A 17542-nucleotide genomic window follows, 5' to 3' on the forward strand; every position below is an offset into this window, starting at 1 on the left:
GACAAAACAAATCCATTTTAGAATAAAACAATTGCACACAATTTATTTAATTACATTTGTTTTTAAAGTAAATAAATAGATGATTTTCTCAGTACAATAAACTTGTAGTTCAGTACATATATATGTATATAAATATAGATATATATTCTGAATAATTATTCTAAATATTAATGCAGAAAATGACAATCACATACTAAGTTTTTTATTTTTGTTTTCACAAACATACAACGTTTGCCAATTTTCAAATAAAAATTCAGTTATAATAAAATAATATAAAGGTGCAATTGCAGTTACATCCTGTCATATTGATATACTTACACTTATACAACGTCTCGTACAGAGCCTCCTGAAATTTAAATGAAATCTCAAATCCCTCTGCATTAGCATTTTTGTACAGCCACGAACCTTTGTCCCATAAACAATCGTACTCAGTAGGACATGTAGTGAAATGTTGTTGTTGTTTTTTTTTCAATTACAACCGATTGTAGTGACTAAGACTACGTTTCGGCCAATGGCTGTTTTGTCCCGCCCCAATCCCCTGCTTCGGCCAATGACTGTTTTGTCCCGCCCCAACCCCCTGCTTCGGCCAGTGACTGTTTTTCCCCGGTCGGAACTGTTAGGTCTTGCCGTTCGGAATTGTTAGGACTTGTTAGGACCTAGGTTAGGAATTGTTTGAAATCTCGGCCACCTCGTCGTGCAGAAAATACACCCAAAGCACGCTAAGAAAATCATGGGTTTTTTTTAAATGTAGCTCTGCGGCATACTTACTTTACCAAATGGGCTTTAGAAAGGCCTTGTTCAGAACACCAAGATCCAAAGCCACAGTGCATTGCAAAGTTCATTGGTGCTCCATAGCCTTATGTTGGCGGAGCTCATGTGAACTAACAAGCATCTGTGTCCAACCAGCAGGGAAATACTGCCTAACGTTGTGAAAGCTGCAGACCCAGGGCTAGCTTATCACACCCCACTCTAGCACGGAATGAGGGAACAGGTAGGAAGCTTAATCGGTGCCTTGAAAAGGTTTGCTGGCAGCGGTGCCGCATTCTAGCACGGACCAAGCGGAACGCATAAGGCCTGCAACAAATGATGGTGTTGAGGTAAAGAGGAGGTCAGCGACGAGGATGGGATTCGAACCCACGCGTGCAGAGCACAATGGATTAGCAGTCCATCGCCTTAACCTCTCGGCCACCTCCTTTGCAGAGCAAAACGTAGCTCTGCAAGCTTACTTACTTTATCAAATGGGCTTAAGAAGTGGGTCTTGTTCAGAACACCAAGATCCAAAGCCACTGCAAAGTTCACTGGTGCTTCATAACAAGCATCTGCGTCCAACCAGCAGGGAAATATGGCCTAACTTAGCGGAAGCTGCAGACCCAGGGCTAGCTTATCACACCCGACTCTAGCACGGATGGAGTGAAAGCGTGTGAATTTCTTGGGGTCCGGTAACACTCATCCCGAAGGCATGGCAGGACGGCTAAAGGAACCAATTGCCGAAACCCGGGATCGAACCAGGGACCTTTAGATCTTCAGTCTAACGCTCTCCCAACTGAGCTATTTCGGCATGCAGGTGTAAGCATGTGAGTTTGACAAAAAATGTAATTAATTAAATTTTTTTAAAAGTAAATAAATATATGATTTTCTCAGTTCAATACACTTGTAGATCAGTACACACACACTGATCATATACATATATATATATATATATACACATATATATATATATATATACACATATATATATATATATATATATGTGTGTGTGTGTGTGTGTGTGTGTGTGTGTGTGTGTGTGTGTGTGTGTGTTTGTGTGTGTGTATCTTTACAATACACATATATTTACAATAAAGTGCCCAATTCCCAGATCTTCCGAGTTACTCCCTGTCATAATATATCATTATGACTATACTTACACTTATCCACCGTCTCGTATGGATCCTCCTGAAATTAAATGAAATCTCAAATCCCTCTACATTTGCTTTTTTGTACATAATAGTACTTAATAGTACATGTACTGAAATATTGTTGTTTTTTTTTTCATTTACAACCGATTGTTCACACCAAGTGAATAAGACTATGATTCGTCCAATGACTGTTTTGTCCCTCCTCAACCCCCTGCTTCGGCCAATGCCTGTTTTTTCCTGCCCCAACACCCTGCTTCGGCCAAAGACTGTTTTGCCCTGTTCTGAATTGTTAGGACTTGCCATTTTGGAATTGTTAGGATTTGTAAGGACCTATGTTAGGAATTGTTTCAAATGTGTTAGGACTTGTTAAGACTTGTTCGGAACAGATTTCCAGACCATCCACTGCAGGTTGCGGCTACCTCATTGGGTAGAAAAACACTCAAAACACGCTATGAAAATCGTGGACTCTTTAAATGTAGCTTTAAATGGGCTTAAAAAAGCTCTTGTTCAGAATTCCAAATCCAAAACCCGAAAGGTTTTGCACTGTTTATTAGTGCTCCCTTGGTGATATAGCTTAAGGATATGAATTTATGCAGCCTGTGTCGAAACAAACCAATTGCCAGGAAGGAAGCTTAACTATGGTGTCCAAACAATCTAATTGCCCAGTAGCCAGCTTAACTGCGTCACAATTCAGGGCTAGTTTTTCACACCACATTCTAGCATGCAGCAGTTGCAATCACTGCAATCAGACGATTCCTGTAACTGTCACTGTGTAATGAGTCTGTCTGTGTCTTGCCCTGCTGTTTATTGATTGCTCTGCCCACTCGTTTGTTGCCATGGACACTCATTGAACTCATTCATTCCCTCTCGTTTGTTGTCATAGTTACTCATTGTCTCTGCTTTGTTATTGGTTCCTGTCTGATATATATGCACTGTTTGTTCACTTCCCTGGTGCTAGTCGTTGTATGTTTCTGTTTCCTGTTAGCTCTGTGTTCTGCCTAGTTTTGCCTGTCTGTTTTGATTTTTAAATGTTTAAGACTGCATTTGGATCTTCGCTCACCTTTGCTGCCTCACAACACATGAGACTTCTGCACCTCTCAGCAGGTATTTTGGCCCACTCCTCATGAGCAAACTGCTCCAGTTGTTTCCAGTTTGAAGGGTGTCTTTTTCCAGATGGCATGTTTCAGCTCCTTCCAAAGATGCTCAATAGGATTGAGGTCAGGACTCATAGAAGGCCACTTTAGAACAATCCAATGTTTTCCTCTTAGCCATTCTTGGGTGTTTTTTGTTGTGTGTTTTGAGTCATTGTCCTGTTGCAAGACCCATGATCTGTGACTGAGACCAAGCTTTCTGACACTGGCCAGCACATTTCTCTCTAGAATCCCTTGATAGTCTTCAGATTTCATTGTACCCTGCACAGATTCAAGACACCCTGTGCCAGATGCAGCAAAGCAGCCCCAGAACATAACAGAGCCTCCTCCATGTTTCACAGTAGGGACAGTGTTCTTTTCTTGATATGCTTCATTTTTCCATCTGTGAACATAGAACTGATGTGCCTTGGCAAAGTTCCATTTTTGTCTCATCTGTCCATAGGACATTCTCCCATGTAGCCAACATGTAGTTTGGCATATTCCAGTCTAGCTTTTTTTATGATTTGTTTTCAACAATGGTGTCCTCCTTGGTCGTCTCCCATGTAGTCCACTTTGGCTCAAACAATGACGGATGGTGCGATCTGACACTGATGTTCCTTGAGCATGAAGTTCACCTCTTTGAAGGATCTCTTGAAGTCTTTCTGTGCTCTTTTGTTACCATTCGGATTATCCGTCTCTTTGATTTGTCATCAATTTTCCTCCTGCGGCCACGTCCATATTTCTGAATAATATGTGCAACTGTAGTCACAGGAACATCTAGCTGCTTGGAGATGGTCTTATAGCCTTTACTTTTATCATGCTTGTCTATAATTTTCTTTCTAATCTCCTGAGACAACTCTTTCCTTTGCTTCCTCTGGTCCATGTTGAGTGTGGTACACACCATGTCACCAGACAACACAGTGACTACCTGGAGCCCTATATACTGTATAGGCCCACTGACTGATTACAAGATTGTAGACACCTGTGATGCTAATTAGTGGACACACCTTGAATTAACATGTCCCTTTGGTCACATTATTTTCAGTCTTTTCTAGGGGTACCATAATTTGTCTAGGCCTGTTCCATGAGTTTATTTTTTTAAATAATTCCGTTGAAGCGTGGTTGAAAAGCAATGTCTGAATTTTATTGGTTAATATTCATAGAATTTTTATTTATTATTACTTTTGTCAGATTAAAGTTTTTCCTGTGACCATTGTGTTTTTCTTTCATTGATCGAAGGGTACCAACAATTTTGTCCACGTGTGTAAAACTGTTTCAGAATTCACTTGATAAACATTGTCAGGTTGTGGTTTTTTTTTTTTTTTTTTAGGAATATTAGCATTTCTGCTCTCTCTGCTAGTAAGTAGTCAGTTTCTTTATTCATCTAGGATGTTGGAGGCAGTGCTAAAGTCTTTCAGTCTCAACAATGGTACAGGGGGCAGATAGAAATGCTGATGCAGTAGCAGCAAGGGCAGGGAAACGTGAATTGTTCACTGCCCAGTATTGGAATGGATTTTCACACCGAGGGATAATTTTCTGTCATATATGCTTATACTTGTACAAGAGCTCATGTGTGAATGATTGCTCCTTGTTGAGAACTTCATTGAACAACATCATGAAGGTGCTCTTGCTTGTGTCCACTTGACCCACTTGCCTCTGCATGAGAAACCATCTCTGCTGGATCTGCTGCAGTGGCTATGGAAGTAGTTGATGTCCTCTTTAGTGTTTTTTCCATCTTCTCGAGCTCTTGAATCAGGGCTTTTTTTTTTTTGCATGCATGGCAGCATCGTCATTTGTAAAGCATCGGAGACAAAACAGGCAGAGTATTTTACTTATTTACTTTACTTATTGTATACAAACATTACATGGTCATTTTATATTAAAGTTGCCAGTTATTTTGCTGTAATGAAAATTAGATAACCTATCATACCCATCAAACAATTTGTCTTTATCCTTACTTTTTCCATAGAAATAAATATTGAGTTGGGTATTTCTTGCTATTTGAAAAAATAATTATTCATTTTGTTTTGAGCTGAAACTGCAAGTGAAATGTTTTACAGACACATTCTAAATAAATTCTTGAAAAGCATCAGTGACTTGTCATAATTTAATTTTGAAGTCTTTTGTACTTTTTAAAATACTTATTTTTTTTTGTAATTTTAATTCAACAAATTAATTACCTATTTTTCCTGAATAAATATACCCTAATTTGATGTCATGAAAGCCACAAGACTCTTTTGATATAATGGTCAGTAATAACTAAAAAAATTACAAACATGACAGCTGTAAACAAACGGAGCCACCGCGGATCTGGTCCCAAATCAGCAGGTCCGGTGTGGATCTGTTGCGGATGCAGTCTGGAGTCTACTGCTGTCTGGGAAATTATTTTAGATATGCCAAATGTTTGAAACTTTAAATTTAAGACTCAGTTCATTTCAAAAGAGAGTGTTTTCAATGTTATTTCATTCAAGAGTCACTTTTTTGTAAAAAAATGTATTTTTGCTCAGAACGAAATGAAATAAAAAAATAAATAAAAAAATTCTAGTCGAAATGCATAATGCTTCGGATGGTTTCAAGCACTTTATATAAAAATTAACGTAGGCCCTATATCTGATGCTGCCAAATATTTTAACCATTGTTGTAACAAAAAGTTAATGGTGCAGTTACAAAGAATAGATCATTGTGTTTTTTGAAGCATTTAAAATCTATGTATTTATAAAACGAATTAAACAACACTGATCTAAACTTTATTAATTTATCTTTTATATAATAAAGAAATATTATGCAATAAAAACATTGTCGTCAAAGTTTTATAATAAATATATATTATTATGCGTAAGTTCTTTTAGCTTACCTGTCTTTGTACCGTGGCCAAGGAGTAAAGTGGTTCATCTTTGATGTTACCAAATCTTGTGTTGACCGCTTGTAGTAGCATACTTTTATTGCTTTAATCCCTGCGTCCGTGTGTCTCTCTCCTGAGATAGCAGACGTTTCAGAATTGAAATTGGAATAACATCCGCTGTGGATGAACTTGATGAGCTTATGGCTCGAGTCAGTTCTTAAAATGCTGACAGTATGATCATTGTTTTCTCCAGCAATGCCCAATAGTTTGCAGAAGTTCACTTCTGTTCTAAGATGCTCTGAATTATATAACATGTGCTGTTCCATCTGGTTTTGACGTCTTGCTGAAGACGCTTCAGTGGCATTTGAAATTTGCGCTGAAGATCCTGCAAAGGCGAGTATGCTAACGGGGAATGTTTGAAGTGCCCTACAATTTTTCTAACACTTGCAATCACGTTGCTTACGCTTCATTGTGACAAGTCCCTCGTTAACAACAAGCTGTAGTGAGTGCGTGACACTGCCCAAACTAGGGACCCTAAGGTCATCCATTGCTTTCTTCATGTTGCTGGCACTGTCCCTTAAAATCACATGTACTTTGGATATAGGGATTTTCCAGCCATCCAACATTTCTTTGATGGATGCTGAAATCACGCTGCCACGCTGCTGGTGTCTGACCCTCTTAATTCTTTAACGTGTAGCACAGCGTTTTGCAAATCATAACATGCATCCATCCAATGTGCACTTAAACTTAAGAGACATGGGGCACACTTTGGAGCTCCAAATATCTGCAGTGAAGCTCAAGGACTGCACATCTTTTAATTTGTCTGCAATGTGAGAGGAAACTTTGGAATACAGCTCAGGCAAAGCGGTCTCAGAAATGTACGTTCTAGATGGCAAATTATATCGAAGTAAATGGAAAGGGTGCCTGCTAAACTTGCCTGTCTGTCGCAGGCGGTTGTGCAACATATTTCCTATCAAATTTATTATTTTCATTAATGCAATTTAATAAATAAGTGTTTTTCTTATACGTTCAAGCAATAGTCTATGATGTTTGCTGTTCATTAATAAACCACCACGGGTATCGGATTTGGATCAGTCATCAGTCACATCCCTAGTGTGTAGCAGTGGTCCAGTGTCCGGTTGCCCTTGGTGGGGCAGGTAATGTGTTGGTGGAGGTTTGGCAGTGCATGCTTGAGTTTAGCACTGTTAAAATCCCTCACCATGATGAGTGCAGCATCCTTGTGCAGTGTAGGACCCTATGTAGGCCTCATGTAGGTTCAACAATGCAGTGTTCTTGTTCGCCTGAGGTGGAATATAAACAGCGCTTACAGTGACTTAGCTAAACTGCAGAGGAAGGTAGAAAGGGTGACATTTGATGGTTAGAAAGAAACAATGCTCACACTCTCCACCACCTCTCGTCTTCCCCAAAATCCACTGTCCTGTACATACCAAGAATAATTCTGCCAAGGTTTAGGTTTAGGGCTTTTGCCATTTTATTGTCTTATTAACTTCAAGAGAAAGCGAGAGATCTGCTTTTTAAAGCTGCTATAATGACAGTGATAATGGGAACTAACAACAACTAACAAATGTAACTATAAATGGGTACAAATTATGATATTGGTCTGTAATAAATGTTATTACAGAATATAGTTTGATTAATTCCAGAAACAGTTAGTGTAAGAGAAATAATCATATAAAAACTCATTTTAGAGGTGAATAATCCTCTTCAGACTGGGGACAGTATCTCTGCTTCATCACACCAACCAGTTGTTGATTCATTTTTCAGAAACTTGTTTTGGCTACTGTAGCTCTGTTTTAATTAGTTGTTTCATTTTTTATTGTTGATCCGCTTTTATTGTATACATGGGCGTTGGCAATAAACCCTCAGGAAATTTCTCTTAAAGTAGCTGAGAGATCAAATATTCTTCACTTTTCCTCACTCTTCAGTGTCAGTGTACTTATCGCCTGAACCACTCTCGTAACTCAATCATGGAAGCAGATGTAAAAAAGGAAAAGAGAGTAAACAGGGAGAGAAAAACCCTCAAGAAGGCACATCCATGTGAATGACATCACAGTATTACAGTCTGCTTTCATGCTAAAAGATTTATCACTACCTTCTTCACCAACATCTGCCTCACTGCTGCCTACTCATGCTCCCCAGTGTGCAGATGTGTGTTTGTGCGTGTGTGTGTATTTTATTTTCCAAAAGCCTGCAATAAACTATTGATTTTTATCATTGTGACTAATAATACAGTCACTATTGTATGCAATTATCCTAAATTGTAAAATACATTAATAAATGATAAATAATATTCTCAAATGCTCTATACAGCATCAGTTGTACTCAAATTCTTCTTGAATTTCGTCACCACCAGTTACAGAAGTTTATTTGAAGTATGCTGTAGTAATCGAGACATAAGCAGTATTATGGCTTTATCTTGATTGATGTGATTGATATTATTACAGCTAAACATCACAGATTATTTATATTAATGCACTGGTTTAATTTTTCCACCGTTTCTATAGTAACTGCTCATTCACAATGTCTTGTACAATGAAGGCTTTGCATAGGATTACGGATTGGTGTAGAGATACCTTAAAAATAAATTGTTAAAATTGATATATGAAGAGGCAGAGAGAGACAGACAGAGAAAAAAGAAAGTGACAGCAGAGAGGAAGAGAGAGAGACAGACAAAGAGAGAGAAACAGGGTGAGAAACGGACAGAAAAAGGAGATATTTATAAAAAAATGTATTTGACAAGCAAAGAAAGAAAGAGAAATAGTGTCAGAGAGACAGAAAAAGGAAAAAGGGAGAGGAGGAGGGAGGAAGACAAAGACAGACAGGCAAGAAGGCAGAGAGAGAGAGTCTCTTATGTCTAATGTTTAACAAATGAGTCAATTTTATTACCATGCAGTGTGTGTGTGTGTGTGTGCGTGTGTGTGCACGTGTCTTTGGTGAATATTGCCAAGTTTTCTGTAAAGAGTTGTTTATTTAAGTAAGGTTTTATGGAAGGAGTCTCCAGTGTCAGCACTTTTTGTAACAAGGGAAAGTCTTCAGGATGGATATTGTGTTTATTTTTTGTCTTCATCTGTTTATCCATGGTTTTGTTTTATTATTTAGTTATTTATTTATTTATTTAGTTAGTTAGTTAGTTAGTTAGTTAGATGGTTACTTATTTATTAGCTCTGATGAGACACAAATTATTTTTGTAAAATAAAATTCTATTTCTGGTACTTATATTTCTTAAATATAAGGGTGAAGGATAATCATTTATGCTTAATATGATTCCCAATGACCCAGAATTCTTTTAGTGCGTAATAAAACATAAAATTTTAGCCACTCTTCTCGCCCACAAAACGCATACAGGTGTATTATACAAACATAAGGGTTCTGCCTGATTATTTCCACAGTTACGGTACAGATTAGTGCTAAGTTGACACAAGCATAATGCATGTAAATTCTAAAATAGCTTAGACTTTACCTCCCACCTTCAAAATCTAAGCAGCTCCTTATACAGAAGTTCTCAGATGTTTTTTTTTTTTTTTTTTTTTTTTTTGCAAAAATTTATTGAAATTTCATCCTGCTGCACAGGCACGTTGAAACGAGTCGAGTTAAAAATCTAAGTAGTCTGATGGACGCCTCACACGTGAGACGGATGGCCTCCAGGCCTGGATTCCTGATGAGTTCAGATGCTTGGGTGTGGTGTAAAGGTGTGACTGTGTGAGAGTCCGGGAGTCTATAGGGTTTCATGGATCACCAGGTTTATACATGAACTGTTCGTTTACAGATTCTGACTGTTTATCTAGTGTTACTTAAATGTGTGATGTACTTAAAGGAAGAATAGGGACTTGTTTTGATCTTAAATTTAATTTATTGAAAACATGCTTTGGCCTATTCATAGTTTTTGGGTTAAACAAAATTTAATCTTTGTTTTAACTTACAAATTCATCAGGACAATAGATTTCTTTAAAGTTTTTAAAAACTTGATTTCAATATCCAAAAACTCCTGACAATTGGAGTTAATGAAAATAAATGTTTGTCTTTTGAAAATATTACAGACATGTGAACTAATTTTTTTCAAATTATAAAGATAACATTAACTAATTAACATAATTACTCTTTACCACCAGAGGCCAAAAATGGAGATTCCTCCTGTTTTTATTGTGTCCATGTTGATGATTGAATGTCTTTTTCATGTCTCACTCCAAAATGGTGTTAATATGAAGCTCATATAAAAGTAGACACTCAAAGAATTTGTAGTGTTTCAGAAGTATTTCTTTTTCCCCTTATACAAAAAATAAAGAAAAAAGAAACAAAAACGGTTCTTTTTTCCACATAAATATTTGTATCTTCAGAGTAAATATTAATATTAAACTAATTTCTGCTCTCTGAGATGCTCCAAGTGTTTGTTCATATAAAAAGCAGCTCAGATTTATCTTCAACACTAAAATTCAGTGTAAGATTCTCAACAGAAGGAAAAACACGCGTCCAAAATACACTGAAAGAATGACTCATTTTAGATCAGACTCAGTCACAACATCAGTGGTTTCTATATACTGATTGAAAATATCCCAGAAGTCCTTGCCAGTGTCCTTGAATGCCAGCGTACTGTAATTGGAGTTAATGGAGTAGCATAGGGGACTTCAGTACGCTGGCTGAGAAGTGCAAAACACATTAACAAATCCGAAAACACATTAATAAATCCGAAAACAAATTAACAAATTTGAAAACAAATTAACAAATTTGAAAACAAATTAACAAATCCAAAAACAAATTAACAAATCCGAAAACACTAACAAATTTGAAAACAAATTAACAAATCCGAAAACAAATTAACAAATCCGAAAACAAATTAACAAATCCGAAAACACAACGACAAGTCAGACAACCTGGAAGAGGTTGGTATAGTTTGCGAATGGAAACTTACCAATCATCGGGTGAGACACCTTTCATTCACCTGTATATCTTGAATGACCAGTGTCTTGTCCAATGATCGGTAATCACAAACTATACCTACCGCTTTGGCTGTCTGAATCCGAAAACACATTAACAAATCCGAAAACACATTAACAAATCCGAAAACAAATTAACAAATTTGAAAACAAATTAACAAATCCGAAAACAAATTAACAAATCCCAAATTTGTTAATATGTTTTGCACTTCTCGGCCACCGTACTTCAGTGACTAAAAAACTGACACAAATTTCAATCAAATAAATAAAATGATAAAGAAAAAACACCTAAAATAATACCACACACCATCAGAATTGTGTAGAATGAAAATTGTTAAATCTGAGAATTATTAATACTTTGCAGTATTATTAAAACTTTAGTGTTAAAGAGTTCAAGACTAATATTAAGTTATTTTAAATGTACAAACTGGCTTTAAAACATTAACCAACAATTAACATCAGCATTAAAGATCAACATTAAGTCTGATAAGTCTGAAACGTATTTTACAGTGCAACCAATCAACATAATAGGTAAAATACAACGTATATGTATACATACAGGCAAATTTTTGTTGCTATAGCATATCATATCATATCATATAGAATATCAGAGCTATTTAAACGACCATTTACCTTATTTTCCAAGAGCGTTCTATTACAAATATTAACCTATAAGTTCATTTTAGGGGGCACGGTGGCTTAGTGGTTAGCACTAAGATAGGCACAGGCTCCCCGTGACCCGAGGTAGTTCGGATAAGCGGTAGAAAATGAATGAAGTTCATTTTAACACAGAAATACAAGTGTCAACTGATTAATTTCTTTGTTGGCAAAGCAAAGCTTTGTTTCCTAGAAGATAAGTAAAAGGACAGAAAGTTGATAGGAAATTCTATCAGTTTTTGAGAATATGATAAAATCAAGAATTACTGTTGATTTTGGTTATTATAAACTGACACTATTTTATATGTGAATTAAAGTTATTCAAGATATCCAAATATATTCAAAGTTGTATTAAAGTCTCTCTCTCTCTCTTTCTCTAGACAAAGCTTATTATTCTACCAAGAAACTAGAAATTTCTCTGACCTAGAGTTCTTCCCTTAGATTTACTTTGTTAAACAACATGTTTTTAAGTCAGTTTCTTAGACTATGATTATCTGCAATCCAAGTTCCTGTTTATAAGCTGTTGCTATAGAAACGTATACTCCTGCTATAGTCTAAATTACCTTGTACGACTAAACATTTAATAGAAAATCAATGCACATCTTCTGAACAATCAGACCAATTTAAGAATTTTATAACATTGTGGTTTACACACACACACACGCACGCACACACACACACACACACACACACACACACACACACACATATATATATATATATGTATATATATATATATATATATTATATATATATATATATATATATATATGTATATATATATATAGTGTATGTCTTTCTTCTTCTTCTTCTTCTTTGTCTTCGTCCAGAGGACATTGGTGGGTGCAGACTCACATTCCTCAAAGTAATTACTGAATAATTCGGGGGGTGTTTGCAGTACTACACCCAACATCAATCAGTTGATTATTTTCCTCTAACAGCATGTGCTGAAGTGTTTTATTCCTCTTATACTACTGCAATTTATCATCACTTATAAAAAAAACCCTAAAGTTAATAAAAACAGTAATAGTCACAGTTACCTCTGACTCTCTTCTATAAATGTGAAATACACATTTTATTACAGAAAATATGTTTTTGTTTACATGGAGCATCCACAGTATTTACTATAGAAATTATAACATTTAAACAAAGTGCACCAAGGAAAATGCCTGATCTGTTGTATTCTTTCAGAAAACTAATAGTATTTTTGATCAACCAGATTCAAGAATTGAGCTTGGTATAAGGTTACTGTGAATCTCAGCAGCAACAGAACATAATTATATACAGTAATTTTCATGCATTTTTATAATTAAAAGCTTTTTTCATGCACACACACACCAACACACACACACACACACATACACACAGACACGCACCAACACACACTCACATACAGACACACACACTAACACACACACACATCAACACACAGACACACACACACTCTAACACACACCAACACACGCGCGCGTGCGCACTTTATTCACAAAGACTGGATAGAATTGATTTGTCTAAAGTGAATATCATCAGTAAAACACATTCCTGAAACATGATATAAATAAAAGGTTTTTATTTCTTTGCCTGATAGAAAAAGGCGCGAGTGTAAAGTCATTTACTTTCCGCAATCTGATTGGCTGAAGTGTAATTTAGGAAGACAGAGTCGTCAGGGGCACAGAAATGATCCCCAACGGGGAAAAAAAGGGGGAAGGAAGGAAGAAGAGACAGTAAGTCTTAGCTGCAGGATCACGGAACGGGCAAGTCTGGACTATTGTCCTGGAGCGAGTAACATTGCTGCTACTATATCGATTTATATGAGGCTCAAAACGACACTGTAACGTTTTTGCAGAAGAAGGAAAAACGCTACCTGGATGCTGATGGGCGCACGAGACAGTCAGTGCTCTACTCACCTGTGAGTGAAGCTGGTCTTGGGGAGAGGATTGTTATTATTATGCTTCAGCTGAACTGACAGAGTTCTGCACTTTTTACAGGTAAGTTCAAGCTTTAAGTGGCACATTAGGGAAAGTTTGCGAAGTCAGAAGATATCGAGTAAAGTTTTTTTTACACCTTTAATTACAGGTGTAGGTTGGAGTTAATAGAAGGGCAGATGGAGTTCAGCAGATAAATGATTTATGACCTGTACCTGATGCTACAGAGAGACTTTACTGACACCAGCTTGGTCCAGTTCAGTTTTTGGAGCAAAATAATTCACACACACACAAAAAAAAAGAAAAACCTCGATGTTAAGGTCCATGAACCTTCCATTCATTTCCATTTCCATGATTATAGTTCAGATCACTGCACAGATTAAAGGTAACACTGTTCATACTTTAGTTAGTAAAGTTTAGTTTAGTTTAGTTTAGTTTACAGATTTACTAACCTATCATTATTAGCCTTAATAACCTGATAAGAATGTATAATGTTTATTACTGTAATTCAAATTCAAATTTATTTCTATAGCGTTTTTTACAATTGACATTGTCACAAAGCAGCTTTACATAGAATAAAAGGTTATTATAAAGAATATTATAAAGATTAATATAATACAAATATGTATTTATCCCTAATGAGCAAGTCTGAGGTGACTGAGGTGAGGAAAAAACCCTTAGATGGTAAAGGAAGGAACCTTGAGAGGAGCCAGACTCAATGGGGAACCTCATCCTCATCTGGGTGACACTGGAGGGTGTGATTATAACTATACAGTTTGATAAATGTTGTATTGTCTCCTCTTTAGTATAGCAGAGTCTGGAGCTGGTACATGTCTAGATCTGTAGCGGTTTAAAAAAAGAAAAACATGTTAATTGATTTAAATAAACCCAAAGAATAAAAAGAAATATAACTCAGTGTAACAGTGTAAAATACCACAGAAGCACAAAACTAATTCAAATCCCACCTTTCTATTCTATCATTATGTATTATAATGTACTTAGTATAATGAACTTATTATTGTAGAATTAATGTTACAACATTTCTTCAAGAGAAATGTTTATTTCGGTTTGTGTGTAACTTGACGATTTGTGATTTTTTTTCTGTTTTTTTACAAGAGAGAAAAATTTGAGGTGATATGTTGAAAGAACGACTGTTTATAGCTGCTGCAGAGCAAGCGAGTACAGGGACTTGCTTCAAAGACGTCTATAAAAATAAAAATATTGTGATTCCTGGACGTCCCGTTTAACAGCGTCCGCTCAATAAACACTCATCAAAAATGTTTCTAATCCTAACCAAATCACATCGAACCTCGTTTCCCTAACTCATTGGTCCTTATTCAGTGTTTAAGATGCTTCAGATGTTTGTCTCTCTTAAACACTCTTAATGCCACGTATTACAGCTCCTGCATGCCTTGACACACTTATACGCACCTGGAGAGAAGCAAATATATGTTTATACAGCTTTCGATCTCCCTCTTTGTTGTGTTCATGTTGATCATTGAATGTCTTTGTATTGTCTCACTCCACAGTGGTGATTAATATGAAGTTCATATGAAAGTAGACACTCAAAAATACTGTTTCAGAAGTATTTCTGTTTTTCCCAACAATACTTGGGGTAATATTTTCATAGAAAAGTTCCAAAAAATTATTTTATTTTTACACAAATGTGAATAATCTTCAGAGTAAATCTTGATCAAACCCATTTCTGCTCTCTGAGATGCTCCAAGTTTTCATAAGCAGCTCAAATCTGATCTTTAACCACTATAATTCTGTGTAAGGTTATCAACACAGGGAAAGACACATGTTTACATTCACAATCACATTCATGGCATTTGGCAGACTCTCTTATTCAGAGTGACTTACAAAAGTGTTTTGAGTCTCTATCAGTGGGATATCAGCCTTAGGATTTAGGGCTCTAAAACTCTGTTTGGAGGAATTATAGCACTTTTTTTAAATAGATAAACAAACAGGGAAAATAAGTGCTAGTTGAAGTGATTTAGGAAGATGAAAGTCTTCATCTGTTATTCAAAGACATCTAGGGGAAGTTAATTCCACCACCTCGGTGCCAGAACAGAGAAAAGTCTTGCTGTAAACCTCCCTCTTATCCTGAGAGATGGTGGGACCAGTGGAGCAGTGCTGTAGGTCTGAGGGTGCGAGGTGCAGTGTGAGAAGTGAGAAGAGTTTTGAGGTAAAAGGAAGATGGTCCATTTTTGGCTTTGTAGGCAAGCATCAGTGTTTTAAATATGATGCCTGCAGCTACCGGAAGCCAGTGTCCTGTGTCCTGATGTCTCACACTGAAAGCCAGTGTCCTGATTCATTTTCTAGCAGACTTTCAGCCAAAGCGTCGTTTGTTTATACTGATCCCATAAGTCCATTTCTATTCTGAACACCACTGTACTGATGCAGTAGATTTATATTTTATTTGTCACATGCACAGTCATACACAGTACAACATTTAGGGAAATGCTTTTTACGACTGTCCTTGGTGTAAAAATAGCCAATGAGTTGAAAAGGCACAAAGTAAATACAATATAAAGAAGAAAGAAATATATCAGAAACAGAGGTATTGAGTAGCTACGTTTCCAGCATTTGGCAGATGCTCTTATCTAGAGCAACTTATATTTTATCCCATTTTTATACAATTGAGGGTTAAGGGCCTTGCTCAGGGACCCAGCAGTGGCAGCTTGTTGGACACAACCTTGAAACACACCTTAACCGAGGAGTGCTGTTACAGGACACTAATTACTGTGGTGTGATGAAGCAGAGTGAACGTTATCACTCCAAACAGCATCCTGAAGTATTTTATTCCTCTTATAATACAGTATTGTGACAGTGATAACATTGTACTATTACATAAAAGATGAACCCGTTACGCTTTTTATCTATTTCTGTTTACAATGAAGTTCAGTCTGAAGCTTTCTCTCACCAGCCTCTTGTGACTTTCTTTCTCCCTCGTTTGAGGTGAATAAGAGAAACGTGGCTTGTCGTATAAGTGAGAAAGCACAACATTTTCTCAGTCCTCAAAATGTCATTAAACATAGTTTTAACAGCATCAGAGTGTAACAAAGCACTGACACTGATGATAGAAAAAGCATTGATTACCAAAAACACGTTAATTTTTAGTCTCAGAATATTTACAGCATTCATCAAATATCCCACCCAAGTCCATATACGTCCATCTTATGACCAATCAGAATGAACTGTTGAAATGTTTTTCATTCATTCATTTTCTACCGCTTATCCGAACTACCTCGGGTCACGGGGAGCCTGTGCCTATCTCAGGCGTCATCGGGCATCAAGGCAGGATACACCCTGGACGGAGTGCCAACCCATCGCAGGGCACACACACACTCTCATTCACTCACGCAATCACACACTACGGACAATTGTCCAGAGATGCCAGTCAACCTACCATGCTTGTCTTTGGACCGGGGAAGTTAACCGTAGTACCCGGTGGAAACCCCCGAGGCACGGGGAGAACATGCAAATTCCACACACACAAGGCGGAGGCGGGAATCAAACCCCCAACCCTGGAGGTGTGTGAGGCCAACGTGCTAACCACTAAGCCACCGTGCCCCTGAAATGTTTTTTTTGTTTTTTGTTTTGTTTCTGTATTTCTGTTTATTTACTTACTTTTCTGTGGGTTTTGGGGGTTTTATGTAGATCAGTATAAGCAGTAAGATCTGCTGTAACTAGTGCAGGGAAAGCTTTTGAAGGATCTCTACACAAAACCGTGACCTGAGCTTTAACCCTGAGATATTTCACACTCGGACGAGCACGGCCTTGTGGTGTTCCGGGTTTCTGCTATTCCTGACCAACCTGCGATGTTAGTTTGGGCTTGTTTTTACAACCTGTTGTGTTTGGCACTTGTTCCTTTTTTCATGCTTGGAATCAGAAATATTATTTTAGCTCATTGGCTGTTTTCTTGGTAAGTTTTAATGTAATGAACTCCACACTTTTTACCTATTTTTTATACTTTGCCTAAAATGATGAGAGAGATAATGATGAGGCTGTTTTAATGTTGTTTTACATCAGTGATGGAATGGTGGGTTTGGGATAATGGAAGCACAATTTAATGTGTATTTTACATGATTATGGGTTATGAAACTGCTCTGAAGCAGGATCAGCACAAAAGTGT

General features: G+C 36.9%; 1 protein-coding gene and 2 non-coding genes across 3 annotated transcripts in view; 1 reads left to right on the forward strand and 2 right to left on the reverse strand.

Annotated features, from left to right (window-relative positions):
• Positions 1–1113: 1113 nt before the first annotated feature.
• trnas-gcu (transfer RNA serine (anticodon GCU)) lies at positions 1114–1195 on the reverse strand. The gene has a single exon. It is a non-coding gene; the product is annotated as a tRNA-Ser (tRNA).
• A 290-nt stretch (positions 1196–1485) lies between these two features.
• On the reverse strand, positions 1486–1558 carry trnaf-gaa (transfer RNA phenylalanine (anticodon GAA)). Its single transcript has one exon. It is a non-coding gene; the product is annotated as a tRNA-Phe (tRNA).
• Positions 1559–13215: 11657 nt separating this feature from the next.
• The window catches only part of col7a1 (collagen, type VII, alpha 1), a 47011-nt gene continuing 42684 nt past the window's right edge, over positions 13216–17542 (forward strand). The window contains exon 1 of the mRNA XM_060867243.1: positions 13216–13467. The gene's annotated coding sequence lies outside the window, so the exon portion shown is untranslated. The remainder of the gene's footprint in view (positions 13468–17542) is intronic.

This window comes from Tachysurus vachellii, chromosome 4 (assembly GCF_030014155.1).
Source record: "Tachysurus vachellii isolate PV-2020 chromosome 4, HZAU_Pvac_v1, whole genome shotgun sequence".
NCBI classification, from domain to species: domain Eukaryota; kingdom Metazoa; phylum Chordata; class Actinopteri; order Siluriformes; family Bagridae; genus Tachysurus; species Tachysurus vachellii.